We start from the raw sequence: 17,894 nt of genomic DNA, 5'->3' as shown, positions 1-17,894 counted from the left end.
GCACCTTTTTATTTCGTCCTATCGAGATGGCACCTCGTCATTTGGGCACGTCGAAATTAAAAAAAAAAAAATATATGTAACGAAATATTTAAATTTTCAACAAAATTGTCCAACTTTCATTTAAGTAGATTAATTTCCAACAAAATAGTTGCACTTTCAAAGGAAAACATGAATTTCTGACTAAAAAGTATAACTTTCTACCGAAGAAGATGAATTTTGATAGAAAAAGTTAATTATATACCAAAAATAAAAGAATTAAAATAAAATAACATAAAGTTTGACATCAATCATATTAAAAATGAATTATAACTTTTAAAAAGTCCTAGAAAATGTTATTTTATTATTTTTTTGGTAGGATTTGTCATTTCAGTTTTATATATTGAAAATACTGTGGAAAATTTACATTTCGTTTAAAATGAATCAAAACACAGTGAAAAATCTCAAAAAGGAATTGAAACTTTCGAAAAATCCTAAAAAATTATTTTATCCATATTTTCCCTGGCAGACCGAAGGAACCGAATGGAGCCTCTACAAAGTTCCTTTGTAAAAAACTAAAAAAAAAAAAAAAACAGCAAAATCAACTTTTAAATTGTTGAAATTCGGATTCGACGTTAAATTTCCCTATAGAAGGTCACGGAATAATCGAATATAGTTTTTTTTTTCAGCGGTAAAAAGTTAAAAAAAAATAGAAGACGTATAACGCCTGTTGACTGCTACACTTCAAACGCATCTGTAAGTAGCAGTCAATAGGCGTTATAGATCTGATATATTTTGTTAACTTTTTAACGCTGCAAAAAAAGTATTGCGATTACTCCGTGAGTTTTCAATTGAAAATTTAACGTAGAATCCGAATTTAAACAGTTTAAAAGTTGATCTTGCTGTTTTTTTTAAAGGAACCGAATGGGGTTTGTAGTGTCTGTTATTTTAGTTTAAATTTTCGAAAATATCGTGGAAAAACAGAAAATTTAAATTTCGAGTGAAATTTGAAATTTCGTTGCAAAATCTATTTATAACATTTTCTATAGGGTAATTTATAAAAAATAGTTTTAATATATTTTATTACAAATATTTAATTTGAGACCAGGTTGGTGAACATCTTCATAATGAATTTATCTAGCTTAATTTAAAAATATCATATGCAATTATTCGAATTTAAAAACTGTGGTTTTAATTCAAATCTAATTTCTGTGGTTACAAATTCAAACAGTTTTGTTAAAACTTTTGTCTTGAAAATTAATTTCTTAAATAAAAATTTAGCTTTTTTATTTTCGTTAGCGAATTGTAGAAAATCTTCGTTTCGATTGAATTTCATACTTAGGTTGAAAATTCAACAATTTTGTTGAAAAGTCATCCTTTTTGGTAGAAAAGTCAACTAATTCATAGGCAATTTATTTTTTGTAGAAAACTCATATTTTGATTGTGTAAAGTCAAACTGGAACCATTTTTAAAAGAAAATTCAATTTTTCTGTTGAAAGTTCATCTTTTTGATATAAAAATTCATGAGTTTTCAAATAAAATGTAATCTATTAAAAAAAAAAAAATAAATCACATCTTTTTGGAAAATTCGAATTTTCAATCAGAACGATGATTTCTTTAAAAAATAGTTGACTTTTCAACACTAAAACAGAACATTTTGAACGAAACATCTGAATTTTCAAATACTGAAATAAACTTTGAAACAAAACAATACAATTTCAAAAGGAGTTTTTAAAATAGCTGTATATAACTATCGTTAGGGCGTCCTATTTTTTTCTGCATACATAGATTCCCGAGCTTATATAAAGCATGTAGTACTAATTTATACCTTATGTATACACTAAAACTTGAGATATGAACATTTTCCATTCGTGTGGGGGAGAGGGAACTCGACACAGTCGAGCTCTCACTACACTAGACGACCGGCGCCCGTTGACGCCGAGCAGCTCTCCCCACTCCTCAGCATCATCCTACACGTAGTGGAACTCATATATAACTGTCGTTAGGGTGTCGGGAACTCTGAAGTTTACTATTGAAGAAGTTCTAAAGGCTTTAATTATTAGGTGATTCGGAAGTTTTTATTTAGAATTAAAGAGAATTAAACTCTTAAAAGGGCAAAGAAGAAATATTCTTAATTTGCATATTTTTTATCCTATTTTGTGAAAACATAGTAACAAATAGGGTACATTTTACAGATAAGATAGCATAAATATTTTATTTTTTAAAGGTAGATTACGTTTATTGTATGTAAAAATAGACAGTAGATTGTAGCAATGTGATCATGAATTGCTATAGTATATAAATAGTGAAAAACCGATTGTTTATAAATAAATGTTATGAGTTAATAGAGAATTTTCATCCTTTCTTTACGGGGAAAAATCCAAAAAAATTTCCATTTAATAGGTTTACATGTATCGTATTGCTTATGAGACTTACTAAACTACAGCAAATATTGTTAAGCACATCAGTTTCATATATAATTTTTTATTTTCTAATTTAGGTAATATATACAAAAAATGGAATATAATTATTTGACACGTAAAAAGAATGAAAATATTCTATTTTAAATAATATTATTAGTTACAAAGGTAAATATGAAGTGTTAACAATTTTCTGGAATCTAAAGAGTGGAAGAAGCCACTTTTCAATATATTTGACGATTGGGAAGTATTTTTTTAGTATAAAGCCAATTCAAATTACCCATTTGTTTATAAAAATTGTTTCTAAACAATTAATAACTTATTCATTTTTTTATTTCATGCTTGTTTTGTTTTGTTCTATTAATTAATTATTTTCAAATTAAATTGTAGAATAAACGATTTTTTTGCCATTTGTGCATACTTATTATTATTCGAAAATTTTACCTTTTTTTACCATTTAAAAAAAATTTGAGGCAATAAATTAAAATATGGTATTGTTATTTAAAATTTTTTAAACCGGATTAAGCTTTTGGACGTGTCGTATGTAAAAGCTTGTTTTTTAAACTTATTTAAAATGTGATCACAAAAAAAGAATTTCCCCAAGGAAAGAAGGACTTTCCGAAGTATCGAGCATATATGAGCAAATAGACAGTCCCAGACTTCAAGTATATTGAAACAGTATAGCTAAACTATAGCTAAGGTATATCTTAAGAATATGCTATACTTCGTCTATCACTTCGAAAAATTTTCTCTTGTGAAAAAAGGATTTTTCTTGATGTCCCGAGTAAAAATTCTTCGACTTGAGTTCGACATGATAATGTCTTGAGTTCGTCTCCAAGACATTGATGTCTGACTGCGTCTCAAAATTTAGTTGAGACATAGGCCTTCGTCTTACTTTTATGGCCACGACAGGTAAAACGGCTTTTACTTGTCTTAAGTCGAGCCTTGTCTTCACTAAGACGACGTTTACTTGACTCAAGACGAGCCTTGTCTTGGCTGAGATTATCGAACCTTTTTTGTTTCATAAATAAGATTCAAATTGATGAATGAAAAATATGTAATTATTAAATTAGTTACTTATAATTTAAAAATTCAGAATCGGTGGGTCTGAGCGAGTATAACCCTAAAAAATTTTCTTTAAAAAAATAAAAATTGTAACTTTATAGAAGGATCCCCTAAGCCCTTAGAAATACGTAAAAACAAACAACGTTTTCGGTGTCATCGTCAAACAAGTATAATACAAATAACAATCCGTAAATAAGCTGATTTAATATATATATTGTAACCAGCGGGTTACATCAGATAAGCCTCCATATAGGCAACCCTATATACCGTGTCGAAGGGACAGGCAAAGCATTGCATCATAGCAGGGCAATGGAAGAGCGCAAACTCCCAGTCTCCCACTAAAACACTCTAGTGGAGTAGAGAGGCCCCTCGGATGGGGATTGGCCCATAAATAGAGCAATTCTGCACAGATTCGGCAGTTGGGTGGTTGCGTCGGTTACGCAACGGGTTTCTCTTGAGGAATAGCTATCCTCAAGAAAAACTTGGAAGATTTCTTGACTTCTTAGGCCTGTAAAACCTAAGTCCACAAGGCTTCGTTCAAGAGAGATCCGTGGAGCAGAAGCACGTGTACCGTGTAAATTCGGTCCCAAGAGATTCTTTCTCCAAGTATTCCGTCTGTGTAAAATACGCAGTATTTCAACTGTCCCTTTTGGACTCTAATTATTTTCGTGGGTATAGTGAATTCTTCTGAAAGTTTTCTAAGCCGAAAAAGCGTTGATATTTAAAGTATAAAACTTGTATTTGACTTAAAGTGCCTTCTTAAAGAAAAATGTTCTCGAAGTCGAAAACTTCACTTATGTAACTGAAGAGCGGGGCACAGTATACCTGTCAACCCTGGTTGAGGTAGTTAGTATTTGAAATAATCTACTGATTTTGGAAACCTTAGCTTCTTATGGGCAGACGGGAGTATACCTCTTCGCAACGGGCTAAGAAAGCGGCTAAATTTCAAAGTAAGTAAGAAAATATTTTTTTATGTTAGAATCTCGGAAAGAGCCCTATAATAAAAGTTTGTCTCTCGAGAAGAGAATTATTCTTAAAACTTGAAATATCCAGATTTTCAAAGTATTACTTATTTCTGCCTTAATCCCTAATCCTGTCCCATGCGATACAGGTAGGTGAGCACCTGCGGTCAGAAGAGCGTATTCCACCCAGGCGACTTTTATTGCGAAGCGTGCGACAAAGTGCAGGGTTTCAGTGAGACCCCTAATTATCATTATATTTTCACACCTTTTGAGTGTTATGCGTAAAGGCTAAAGTGCCAAAGATTTAAGCTTAGATAAAAGCGTAAAACTCTAAATAGAAGACAAGTCATTGAACCTTAAAGGCAATTGCCTCATTTTAAATGCGATTATGTTTCCAATAGGACGATTTGCGATTTCTAGTAAAGAGAAAAAATAGAATATGAGCGCGGCCAGTTTAGGCATTGATTTTATTCAGTCATAGCGATTTTAAACGTGGGATTATTTAGAGAAAAAGTAAATGGAAAAATTACAAAAATATAAATTTATACGGCAGCGAATTTATCGATCGATAAATTAGGATTTCCATGCGAATATTAGCAAATATTAATAGCTCAGGGCTTAGATTTTATATGTACTCAGGTTAGTTAGCCGTTTTCTGAATACACAAAATTATATTTGAAATCAGAAAGCTGATTCTTCCTCCGTGCGAAACCCCATCTTCTATGAGAATAATTGAGCAAGTATTATTCGCTCACATAGATAACAGGGGCCTAAAAACCGCTAGTTACAATATATATTGTATAAAAATATACAAGATTGTTTAACCATTAACAAAGATTAGCTTTTATGACTGTTAGAAATAACCTTTTTGTTAGGGCAGGTATACTGGTTATGCATCCACGTCCTAATGCTATCTGGATTACGAAGCCCAAATATATCTGGATTTTCCTCGATTAGCTTTCTTGCGTCACTTTTTGAAGGTAAAGTCCTATTTCTTAGATGTTGCTGAAAAGTACTCGTCACCAGACATTTTTCATCGGGAGTCCACCTGGTCCGCTTAACTCTTCCATGATCAGAGGCTGTAAACAGAATACATGATTGAATAAATTGTGGATGAAAAATAAATACATATTATGGTAAGTTACAATAAATTTTTAAAAAATTAGGAGAAATAGTAATTCAGCAATATAACATTAATATGAATCCTTTATGAAAAGAATAAAAAAAGAATAAAAAGCAATGAAAAATTGAGAAAATATACTCACTTAAGGGAGATGGTTTTCTCGCATCAGGTGGCACGTAGTCATCGCTCCAGCAACTGCTGCTCGAAGTTGATGCTGTTTCGTTCTCCGTCTCTTCATGGGGGATGCTCTTCTCTATTTTTTCCTCAATGGTTGTTCTACTCTTTGAAGAAGAATCCTTAGGTTGCAAGTCCATGGTGTTTCCTCGAGCATACTCCAAAAACCGAGATGTATGACCCAAATCTTTATGGGCCATTGGCACCTGGTAATGTGTCCTGTGTATCAGGTCTTCATGACCCATGAATTTGGTCAAATCCGTAATTTCGCTATCGGTCAAGTCCAATTGAGAGCATAACGTCGCGAAATGTTTCCTCAAATGGGTGGCACGTAAATCAGTTATTACTGTTGCTCCACATTCCACAGAGCATTTGCGCATTATAACGCAGACCCGTGGGTACCTATGCTCATTTTTAGTCTATTTGGCAACCCAAAAAGATACGAGTTGTCTGCACTTACATTTGCCTGTTTTCTATAGTCCGTGATGAGATCAATGCACCTGATCATATTAACAGTGACAAGAACAGGCACATTCCTTTCCTTCTTTCTTGTTATTAGAATTCTGGCATATTTTACTGCCGCAGACCTATCGCCACTGCTTAGTAGTTGTAATAAAGCAGAATCTGTTATTATCTTCTTATTTTTATAGTTGTTACGTGTAGTCCGCTCTAGTTCTCCAGGTCTTCCGCGATTGAAAACTTGAACGCTGAGAAGCGTATATTCAACCAGCTCTTGCCAGCTTTTTCTCGTGAAACCTAGTTTAAGGGAATCGAAGGCTTCATCCATTCTTCTAGTCAAATAACTATTCAAGATTTTAATGTCTTGCGTTGTTGGCATAGACTGGATTTTATTTCTCTTCCCTTCAGCTTGCGAATGCAGAGCCGTTCTCCTCACCGTGATGCAATAATCCTGGCTGAGAATCCTTAAGAACTGTTCAGTTAAGTGCTGCCTCGCTGAGTTTTCAGTATTGATGCACTCCGTGACAAGGAGCTTGCCAACTTTATTAAAAAGCGTTCCCAAGGAGAATGCGATAGATGGTATCTGTACATTTTCCCTCTTGGTCCAAGCCAGCTATATTATTAACTGCTTCAATGCAGGTGTTGTAGTACTTTGGCTGGTATATGTCTGCAAATTCCTTAATTGTACCCATCTCCTCGAGCTCAGCTGCATCCAATATTTTTATTTCGATAAATACCCGACCCAATTATCTCATTTTTTGTCTTATCTCATCATCGTGATGATGAGATTGTTTATATTTCTGGCAGAGTCTATTGCCGTATAAAATAATTAGTTGATCATATCTGGTGCTGCGCGTTATTGTGTCTTCTCTCCTACGGGGTATAATGCGGGATCTTAATGCCTCACATGCGAGTTCGTTAACACGTCCAATCACTTGCCTGCCTAAAATCATGACAATTCTTTGTCCTATATTATTTTGCTCAGAACATTTTCTATGGTGCCTGCTTATATACGACTTGGCGTATAACCCTTTACACGTACTACACGTAACGCAGTGTGTTGCTTGTTTTGGATTTTCTTTTGGGGGACAACGCACAACAATCAGTTTTCCATTATGCACTTGATTATTGGTATTGGATTCAAAATTGCCATTCTTTCGAACTGTATTGATGATTTCTTTGCGTTCCTTGCTGTGCAGAGGAAGATCCATGAATTTCTTAACATCTTCCAAATCCGAATGTTTTCTTATTAAATGGCGACGTGTGTCAACCCTCATGATGGAACAGTTTTTGCAGACATGCATCCTTTTAGTAGATCCAGGTTTTGATTTTGCTGGAACTACAAACATTTCTGCATCGTCACGAGAGGTTCTTCCTTCTACGTTGGCAGACATTGACAATTTAAAACACGCAGTTCCATTGAGACTTCCCGAAGATCTATGAGAATCGGAAAATTTTTCCTCTATTTCATCTTCTTCTTCATCGTTGTCATCATCTGCTTCGTTCTCATAAGTTGGATCTTGGTCCTCTGCAGAATTGTCAGGAAAATCTATGTCTAATTCATCCGTCGCTTCAAACGTAGTTGCTACGCTCTGCGCATCATCCTCTCGTTGTATCTGATTGTCTTCAACGACAAAACATTAAGTATTATATTTATTAATTAAACACTCTCCAAAAATAAATAAAAAATCTTTCTCATTTTAGTTTTAATTTTATTTGCCTGGATGTCTCCACCATTCGCTGAATTTCGGGCTTTCAAATTGAAGAGGATCTGGAGAATTTCGCTCGTCTATCACAGGTGACGATATGGCGGCCGACCTAAATGAAAACAAATAAATCCTCCTTAAGTATTTAAAAAAGTAAGGATGCGTGTAAAAATACATTAATTGTAGAAAATAAGTTTACCTCCATTCTTCACCTGAGCAAATTTCTAGAATATCATTCTCTCGTGCGACTTCCAGAAGTTGCTCCTTCCAATTTTCATTTATTTCATGATTTTCTATTACATCTAAATAAAGGTAATTCCAATGAAAGGAATCCCTGTTAGCCAAATTCTCACCGGAAGGTACTAATATATCTTGTGCTGGATTGTTGAGGAAAGTATCTTCAGCTATGTCAGTGGAGTTTGCTACCAATAAATCAGCTTTGGGAGAATAGCCCAAACTACCACTCTAATCATTCACCTCACTCTCGTCATAGTGCAACGTGAAATCATCATCTGCATCTGAAAAATAGAATTATTTATGCATAATCTCTGTAGAATATAAGATTATAAATTGATAAATTCTGACATTAAATTATAATAATTAAAAACACGCTACTTTCTTATCACGAGAAGCAAAAAAGATGCTAACACAATTTTTTCCGCTACTTGGATTTATTGCAGGCAATTTAAAAGATTTTTTTAAAAAAAGGAAGGCATTGAAAACACTTCCAATTAAAAACAATTAGAAATTTAAAATTATGCATTACCAATTTACCGTTAAAAAGCAAATCAATTAAAATTACCTTCATCTGCGTCTTGCTGTTCGGAGTCTTTCAATGATAAATATTTATGTGTATCTGAGTTTGCGCCTGTAAAGTGGCCTTCACTGTATTGCTTGCAATTAGATTCTTCAAAGTTACTTTGACGAAATCTATCAAGGCCTGGAACATTTGATGTAGGACAGTTTTTACTTTTGTATAATTAGGTGTTATGTAGCTAATATAGAACAAAGTGATATAACTATTATGTCACCAGAATGTCACACGTGCTCCAAGATCGGAACATAAAATTCAAACCGTTCTGTAACGCAGGTGGGTAAATCTGGAAGTTCCGCTTTGCTTACAGGACGTAAGACGTATACCATAATTGAGAGCTCATTTAATACCCAAAAGCAAAATTTTTGGCTTTGCACTTTTTCAAAAAAATACATAGTGTTGCCAGCTTTACGTAAAGCTAGCAGTACCATAGTAGAAATATTCAGTAAATCAAATTTTTTATTTCGCAGGAATTAAGGGCTCATTGAAGGCTCTTGCATGACCCACGGCGCAATTTTTCAAATTCAACCCCTATCATAAATAAACTATCCCACAAATTTAATGTGCACTAATCTAAAAATTGAGTAAACCAGTATTAAAGGCCCATTTTAGGCTCTCCAACGCCCCCACAATCAATTTTCCAAAACCATCCCTTGGCATTAAACAATTACCCCTTACTTAAAAGTGCTGATAAAGTGCACTAAATATGCACTAATCATAAAACTGCGTACATCAGAATTGAAGGCTCATTAAAGTCTATTGCATGACCCACTGTGCAATTTTCCAAAAACAACCCCTATTATAAAAAAGCTATCCTAAAAATTCAATATGCACTAATCTGAAAATTGAGTACGCCAGAATTGAAGGCTCATTTTAGGCTCTCCAACGCGCGGAAAATAAATTTTCCAAAACCATCCCTTTACATTGAAACACTACGCCTTACTAAATATGTACTAATTATTCAATTGAGTACTTCAACAATGAAGACTCATTGAAGGCTTTTGCATGACCCACAGGGCAATTTTTCAAAAATAACTCCTAGCATAGAAAAATGCCCTAACAATTCAAAATGAACTAATCTAAAAAAAAGTACACCAGAATTGAAGGCTTATATTTGACTCTCAAACGCCCTCAAATTGTTACTTATTTTGTAATCTGTTTGAAACCTTTAAACCTTGTAGGTATATATCTTTTAAAATGATTTGAAATCTTAAGGACTCTTTCTTGATACATTAGCATTTTTTATACCTTTTTAAATATTTGCTTAACATTAATTTCGTCATAAAAATATAATTTTTAATTTTCCTATAAACAGTAGAAAAAATATTTTTATGTACATAAATTTCCAAACCAAATAGCTGCACATCCAACTAAAAAGGAAATGTTCAAGTTAAAATGCATAGTTAAATTTTCAGTTAAAAAATTATATAGAGTAGATAAAGGAGCCCCCACAATTTGCATTACAATCCGGCCCGGTCAATTTGACTGAAAGTGCAATACAATATAGTCCCAAGCCTCCTGATCAAAAAGCCCTGATAAGTACTAGTCCAAAAAATCAACAGTTTTCGAAATAGGTGGGGCTAAACGAGAAGAATATTACCACAAGCGAATCTAATATCCCACTTAAAACTTGAAGATAAGATACAGATTTTTCAATAAACTGTGATCGGCAAAATCACTGACAATATTAGAAAAACTGGTAAGACCAGGCTAGCTAATACAGACAACAAAATGGCGCTGTCCTTGTAATAATAGGTGAAATCATTGCGCTGTCCTGGCAAGGTAAATACTGTTCGAAATATTAAACTTGGAAGATAGTTCAGTCAATAAATACAAGGCAAATCAGTAGTGGAATTATCAAAGGAAAAGCCAGTCCAGCGCCATTTTGTTACCCTTATTAGCTAAACTGGTCTTATCAGTGTTTTTAGTATTGTCAGTGATTGTGCTGATCACAGTTTATTGAAAAAACTGCACCACATTTTCAAGTTTCAAGCGGGACATTAGATTCGTTTGTGGTTATATTTTGCGAGTTCAGCCTCACCTATCCCAAAAACTTTTCATTTTTTGGACTAGTACCCATTAAGATTTTTCGACTGGGAAACTTTGAACGATTTCAGCCATTTTGAGCGAGGCCGGATTTTAATGTAAATTGTATGGAGTAATTTAAAGTAAAAAAAATAATTTTCAACTTGAAAAAAATCGAATTTACAACGAAATAGTTTAATCTTCAACAAAATTGTAGAATTTATAACACAATGTGATTGTGACATAAAAGTTTTAGCAGCAAATGCTTTACAAATGCTACAATGCTTGGCAACATCATTTCTGTGCTTACTGGATTAATTTTCTTTGTGGAAATTGCAGTAATTATGCAATTAATGAAAAAAATATCTCCTGATATTAAAGACTTTATCAGTCAATCAATTATTTCCTTTATCAGTTGTCCAGAAACTAGCAAAAATGAAGTTACCCAGGAAAAAAGAAACGATTGAACTGGAGCGCTTTGAAATGTGTATCTTAAAATTTCAGATTGAACAAGTTGCATTTCAATTGTTTTGGGACTCTTTGAATTAGTCAGCTATTTGGATTTGATTAAATCAGCCAAGCCACATTCGGAGGTGTACTCGTTCTATAGTTTTAAGACATTCTGAGTAGGATAACAAAACCTCAAAAAACTAAATTAAGTTCAATACGTGATTTACGATTGACAGAAGAAACGCTTGAATCGTTTCAAGTTCTCAATGAAATGTAGCTTGAAGGATGTCAAACTGAATGGAGAAGTGCAGGTTCCTCCCTTTTACAGAAAGGAATCTGCATCATACAATTGGTGTTTGATGAAGTCCGATGAATTGTATAATGCAGATTAGGCTCTTCATTATTTAATTGTAGTGAATGGGAAGTCGCTGCAAGTAATTTTAAATAGGAAAATAAGATAAGTTAGGGATTTTCCACTGTCGCGAACTTGTGAAACAATAAAATGCTACCTGCAGGTAGCCACTGTACCACCACGGTTGTCTGTGGTGGAGGGGAGGTGTTACCCTTACTTAGCGCGTCCCCGGATGGCGGATAGGGGAATGTTTCCTGGAAACAGAGGGTAGGAAAAAATAAAATACGCTCCGCGGACTAAACACACAAAGACCCCCAAGTCAAGGCGTGAGCAACCGTGCCGAGGACTGAGTGACACCAGGGAGTGGTGTCTCGAACGGTGCCTCTAGGGTACCAGGTCGCCTCCTAAAGTATATAGACCTTACCTCCGCATGCGGGGCTCTGCGGAGGTGGACATACTTTTCCCTAGCTTCTCGTGGGATCAATGTGGAGTCAAATTTAGAACAAAAAAAACCGATGTGAGAGTGAGAAGTCGTTTGATAGCGATGTGCCTAAAACTGGTGTGCAAATTATGGAGGATATGAGAGGGAGTTTTGGAGTGACGAAGAGACAATTACAGGCAGCACTAGCTCGCTTTAAAGAGCTGGAAACAATCTTGAAAGACATGAAGTTCTTCTGTGATAGAACGAGCAACATGTTCAAGAAGATAAGGCAGGGTGTAGACAGGCAACGATTTTATCGAAAGATGGACTTGAGGAATTAAATTCTGGTATAGGTGGACTTGGTTGGCTTAATAGCGACATACAGTTAATTGAGGAGGACATGGAGAGATCCCGCGTACTGATAAGCTCCAGACGGGACACCAGCCACAACTCGACACAAACCGAAGAAGCCGTGGAGATCCCTGCTCCCCATCACGGGAAAAGAGAGAGGGAGATCTCCTTGAGTCCCGTTTTGGCTGGCTGCTCCAAACCGCAGATTAAGAAACAAAGGGTGCAGAATGCTGTGGAGGTAACGATCTCGACCCCGACGAAAGTGAAAAAGGTGGAAGAAGCTCCTTTCAACAAGGTGAGGAAGAAGAAGAAGGTGCAGATGCGAGTTCGACCCGAGGCGGTTTTAATAAAGCCGGCCGAGGGTCTAAACTACTTGTTCCTCAAGGGCCTCAAGCAAAAGGTAAGTCCTGACGCCCTTCGTGTTCAAATCAAGGGGGTTAGGGAGACCCGAAACGGAGAGGTCCTTGTCGAGTTAGGACCAACAGGAAAGGGCAGAGCCGAGCTGTCGGCAGCGATAAGGGACGCAGTTGGCGACGAGCGTACTGTGCGTGAGCTCGTCCCCCCTGTGGATGTTGAGGTCTTAGACCTCGAACTATCGCAGATGTAGAGGAGGTAGAGGCGGCTGTGAGAAATATTTCTTGGTGAATCCTAAAATAATCAATTTTCCGATTCACTGGTACCTCTAACCTATTGTCAGCAATCTGCCATTCCTCATTAAGATACACATTTAATACGACTTGAATTACGATTGAAACGTGGTCAATCGTGTCTTGTTTCCTGGGTATCTATCATGGCGTTTATTTGGGACAGCCAACTGTCAATTAAGTAGATTAATTTCCAAGAAAACAGTTGCATTTTCAAAGAAAAGCATGAATTTTTAACTAAGAAGAATAAGTTTCTACCGAAAAAAGACGAATTTTGATCAAAGAGGTTAATTATCTACCAAAAATAACATAGTTAAAATAACATAAGATTAACATAAATCATCTTAAAAATGAATACTAACTTTTAAAAATTCCTAGAAAATGTTATTTTATCAATTTTTTGGTAGGCCTTGTCATTTTAGTTTAATGTATCGAAAATACTGTGGAAATTTTAAATTTCGCTTGAAATAAATCAAATTACAGGGAAAAATCTCAAAAAGAAATTAAAACTTTTGAAAAATCCTAAAAAAATTATTTGATCCATATTTTTGTATGGTTTGTCTTTTTAGTTTAAATTATCGAAAATAATATGGAAAACAGAACATTTAAATTTCAAGTGTAATTTGAAATTTCGTTTTAAAATCTATTCATAACCTTTTCTGTAGGCCAATTTATAACAAATAGTTTTAATATATTTTATTACAAATATTTACTTTCAGACCAGGATGGCGAACATGTTCCTAATGAATTTATCTAGTTTAATGTAAAAATATTATATGCAATTATTCGAATTTAACAACAGTGAGCAATTTATCAACATAAATAATTCAATTATTTTTCAATAGTTGTGTCAGAAGTTCCTGTGATATTTCAAAGATTTCCCCGTTACCGACGCAGTTTCTAGAGACTGACCACTAAGCTTCTGTAACATGGCACTGTCATTCTATTCCACACATGCTTTTTCCACTAGAAGACAAATACTTCTGCTATCCCGTCACCTCGCTCCTTTACTACATTTTAACGATTACATTTCAATCAGAAATAATATTTTGTTGATTTTTATATAATATATACGCATTGCATTGATAATTCATTCTCTTTTGGTCAAGTAAAAATGCACCAGACATTGGTAATTAGCGAATGAAACTTCCATATGATCAGCTGTCATAGTCAAATAATTTGAAATAAAAGGCTTTGAGGTGAACATTACAAATATTAAAAATGTATACTTAGCAATAATATAGCAACTTTAATTAACCAGACAGACATTCTACATAATATTACCTATCATTAACAAAAAAAAAAAAAAAAATTAGATCGATTTTTCAATTTTGTCGTTTTTAAACTGGCGGAAAAAAATAACATGGGACATTCGGTAATTTATGATTTTAAAATGTATTACATGCCCGTAAGGAAACTTACTTTTTTCTAAAATGCACAAGGTGATTAAAATGCGTATAAACAATTATTTAAACAATTCATAGCGATATAAAATTTTAGTTTTTAAAAATAAAAAAATAGCTAAGCAGTGCATTTATTAATTAAATGTGATCAATCATCAAATCTGATTGGATAAGTAATACTTATAAGTAAGTTACATTTTCATATAATTTTTGGCCGATTCCATGCTAAAAACCGGATTTATTTTATCCTTAAATACTAGCCATGGATGAATGTTAATAAAATAACAAATTATTTATAAGCTTCTATAAATTCAATTAGAGATCAGGTTTTGTCTATAAATTGCTCAAAATTAGTGCGAATAAACTTACTATTTGTTTATAAAAAATTCAATAAATTTGTTAATGTTTACTAAGCTATTACAATTAGCGTCATAAATGGTTTATGGTTAGCCCCTTTTTATTAGGATCTGAATATGAAAAAAATATTAAATGGTGTAGAGTCACAGCGAAAAATAAAAAATCAAGCTCTGTGTCATATTAAATCCGTTTATTTCTTTAATCCACAAGTACATTTTTCTCATTACAAAATATTATTTTTTAGGTGAAGTCGAATAAAAATGTTAAAACTAATTTACATCAAAATTATCACTGCATGAAGTTATGCACTGGAAGAAAAGTTACATCCAATACAAGAAAGTCGTGTTTAAATGATTCAAAGAGAAAATTTATTTATATTAAAATTTAATTTTTAAGATCAGAAAATGCTTTAGTTGAAAAAAGTATACTCTTGGTTTATTGCTAACAAGAACGGTAAAATGAAAAGAAATTACAATATTATTCAATTTTTTATATAATTCCGTGCGTCGTGTGCAATGAATTTATACAGAAAATTTCCACCTTTTTATAATCATTTAGAAATAAGGTTTGATCTATAGATTTTTATTTTTTAATGAGCTTATTGTTTAAAGCTTAATTTCAAATGAGTTTGGTGGAGTGAAAACTTACTTCAGAAATTCATTGCACACTAGACACCAAATTATAGAACATTTTTAACTTAATAATAGAAAAGTAATTTAGAGGAAACTGAGGCAAAATAATGTCCTTATGTAATTATTTAAATAAAAAATTAAGAACTTTGCACAATCTAACTAGCACAATCGTTGAGGCTAATGTTGTTCATTCGTTTTTCATACTTGCTGCGCCGTTTAGCTAAGTGCTCCCTAAGATGGTCCGGTGCACTACTGCGCTTGTGTGAAGCAGAGCCAAAAAAAAGCGATTATTTACGCATGCGCGTCAATACTACACGCTCTATTTGGTAGAACTAGTTTGGGGCGACCGCTGTGGAAAAATCGGTATAACAACTGTGCCCAGCCATGGACATAGGAATAAGAGGGGACTAGGCATCTTGTTGGGTTGATTTCAAAGAGGGGAAGGCCGCCATATATTATTGTAAGCTTTCTATATATTGGGAGTTTAAAATTGCATGCGCTACTGGTGGTCACTGTGCGAACTAAAAAATATAGCCGTCAGGAGTAAACACGTGGCTATGTTTTTATATGAGAGTCAGACGATATTTTGCTTTTAAATAAAGCAAAATGGATATCATTTTCAACAGTGAGCATATAAAGCCTTGTGATTAAGATTTTGTTCACAAAGATGGAATTTTCGATCTCCCCTACAAAAAGAATAGAAACAAATAAAGGTAATACTTTAGAATCACGGCTTTTCTGAATTTCATCATTTTACTTGCAATTTTTATTTTAATAACTTTAGTTGTTCATTAAAAACAAGATTCAGTAGGGGGAAGCGAAAACATTATGGTTTTTATACATATTTTATCTATAATAAAGTGTCATTTTTTAGACGTTAAATTTTCGAAAAACCTTCGGAAAGGTTGTTGGATGTGACGACTAACTCTACCCCACTTTGCTTCTGTAATAATAATGAGAATTTCGTGTATTTACTCCTAAATTCCAGTATAAATAGCAGAAATAGCTTCCTTTTCTCAGCTGGTTTTGAGGTTAAGTATAACGAAGCAAGAGAAATGATGGAATTCAGAAAAGCTATGATCCTACAGTATTACTCAAATAAACTTTATTGACAATGAAGTAATTATATGAATATAACATTTTAGTCACAAAAATTACTCACCTGTTAAAGTGCAGCAGGACAGCTACTGTATGTTTACACGATTGACTGGTACCGGTTTTGCACAAACATGTCATTTTGTCAATAGATATGGAATATTCTACATCCGAGTCATTATTACATTTATTCCTCATTTTTAATCTGCTAGTTATCGTATGTGGATCTTTTGTTAAGGCACTAGTTTGAAGGCAATAAAGCATACAAAACAATGCTTTCACCCGTTTTTGCACTCACACCGCACATGATTATCATGCCAGAATTAATCATTCGCTGACCTTCTATCATGTTCCTGGATAACGGCGTAGCTTTCGTGAACTCGCACAGAGTATCTAAACGCAGTGACAACATTTTTCACGTCCCGAATTATTAATAATACCTTGTTTTTTTTAGAGTCCTATTAAAAACCATACCGATGTGTATACTCCGGCGGCCATGTTTTTTGAGCGACACGAGCGCTCTCCGTCCCCCTGTGTTATTTTTCTTTCCAAATAGATACATACATTGTGTACATCTGCGATCATTGTTTCCTTTTTGTACAAAATTGCATTTATTTTTTCAAATTACGCAATGAAAACAGTTTTTAAATTGTGATAAATCGATAAGAGAAAAAAGTGTGAATTGTACAGTTCCTATTTGCAAAAAATACACTGCAAAGAAGAATAAAAGAATAAAATGAAAGGTTGTGAAGGATGCGTTTCACAAGTAAAAAAAAACATTGTTATTTTTTAAGATATAAACCTGAATATATGTTAAATCTAGTACTTCTTTCCATTCTATTTCGAAATTTATAACAAAATGTAAAAATTTCTTAAAACTGACAAAATGGCGGATATTTTTCTGCAAAATTTTAGAACTCAATTTTCTCAAAAAGGCCAGCGTTTTAGGTTGGAACTGTTGTCATGAGTATATCTCATTAAAGTTTACCTTGAGCCCGCTGGGAGGAGAAACAATTTGTTTCGTTTTTTATTACTGAAAAGTGATAATTTACATTTTGTCCTGACACAAGACGAGATACGGAAAAAAAGTCAGAAAAGCTGAGTAATTCCTTTTAAAAAGCTCTAAAGAAAAGACGCTTGGCACTTTTCTCTATCTTGCTTTTCTTTTAAAATTTGCAGTAAATTTTTCTTTCGTATTCCATATTGTTTTCGCACAAATTGTGAATAATAATTTTTTGATGACAAAAAAAATGTTTTCTCCTCCCCAGAAAATTTTCTCATGAAACCTGCATGATTTAAAATTAATTCATCTACATGACACATAATATATGTAGATAATGTTTATATTTTACATATTTTTTCCAAATGTATGTATTAATCACAATACTTCGTTATTAAAATTATTATATTCCGGCAAGCAAAAAATGGTGTTTTTTTCTTTATCATTATATAGTTCGACATTATG

This window comes from Belonocnema kinseyi, chromosome 5, assembly GCF_010883055.1.
Source record: "Belonocnema kinseyi isolate 2016_QV_RU_SX_M_011 chromosome 5, B_treatae_v1, whole genome shotgun sequence".
NCBI lineage: Eukaryota > Metazoa > Arthropoda > Insecta > Hymenoptera > Cynipidae > Belonocnema > Belonocnema kinseyi.
This window is presented reverse-complemented; position numbering follows the sequence as displayed.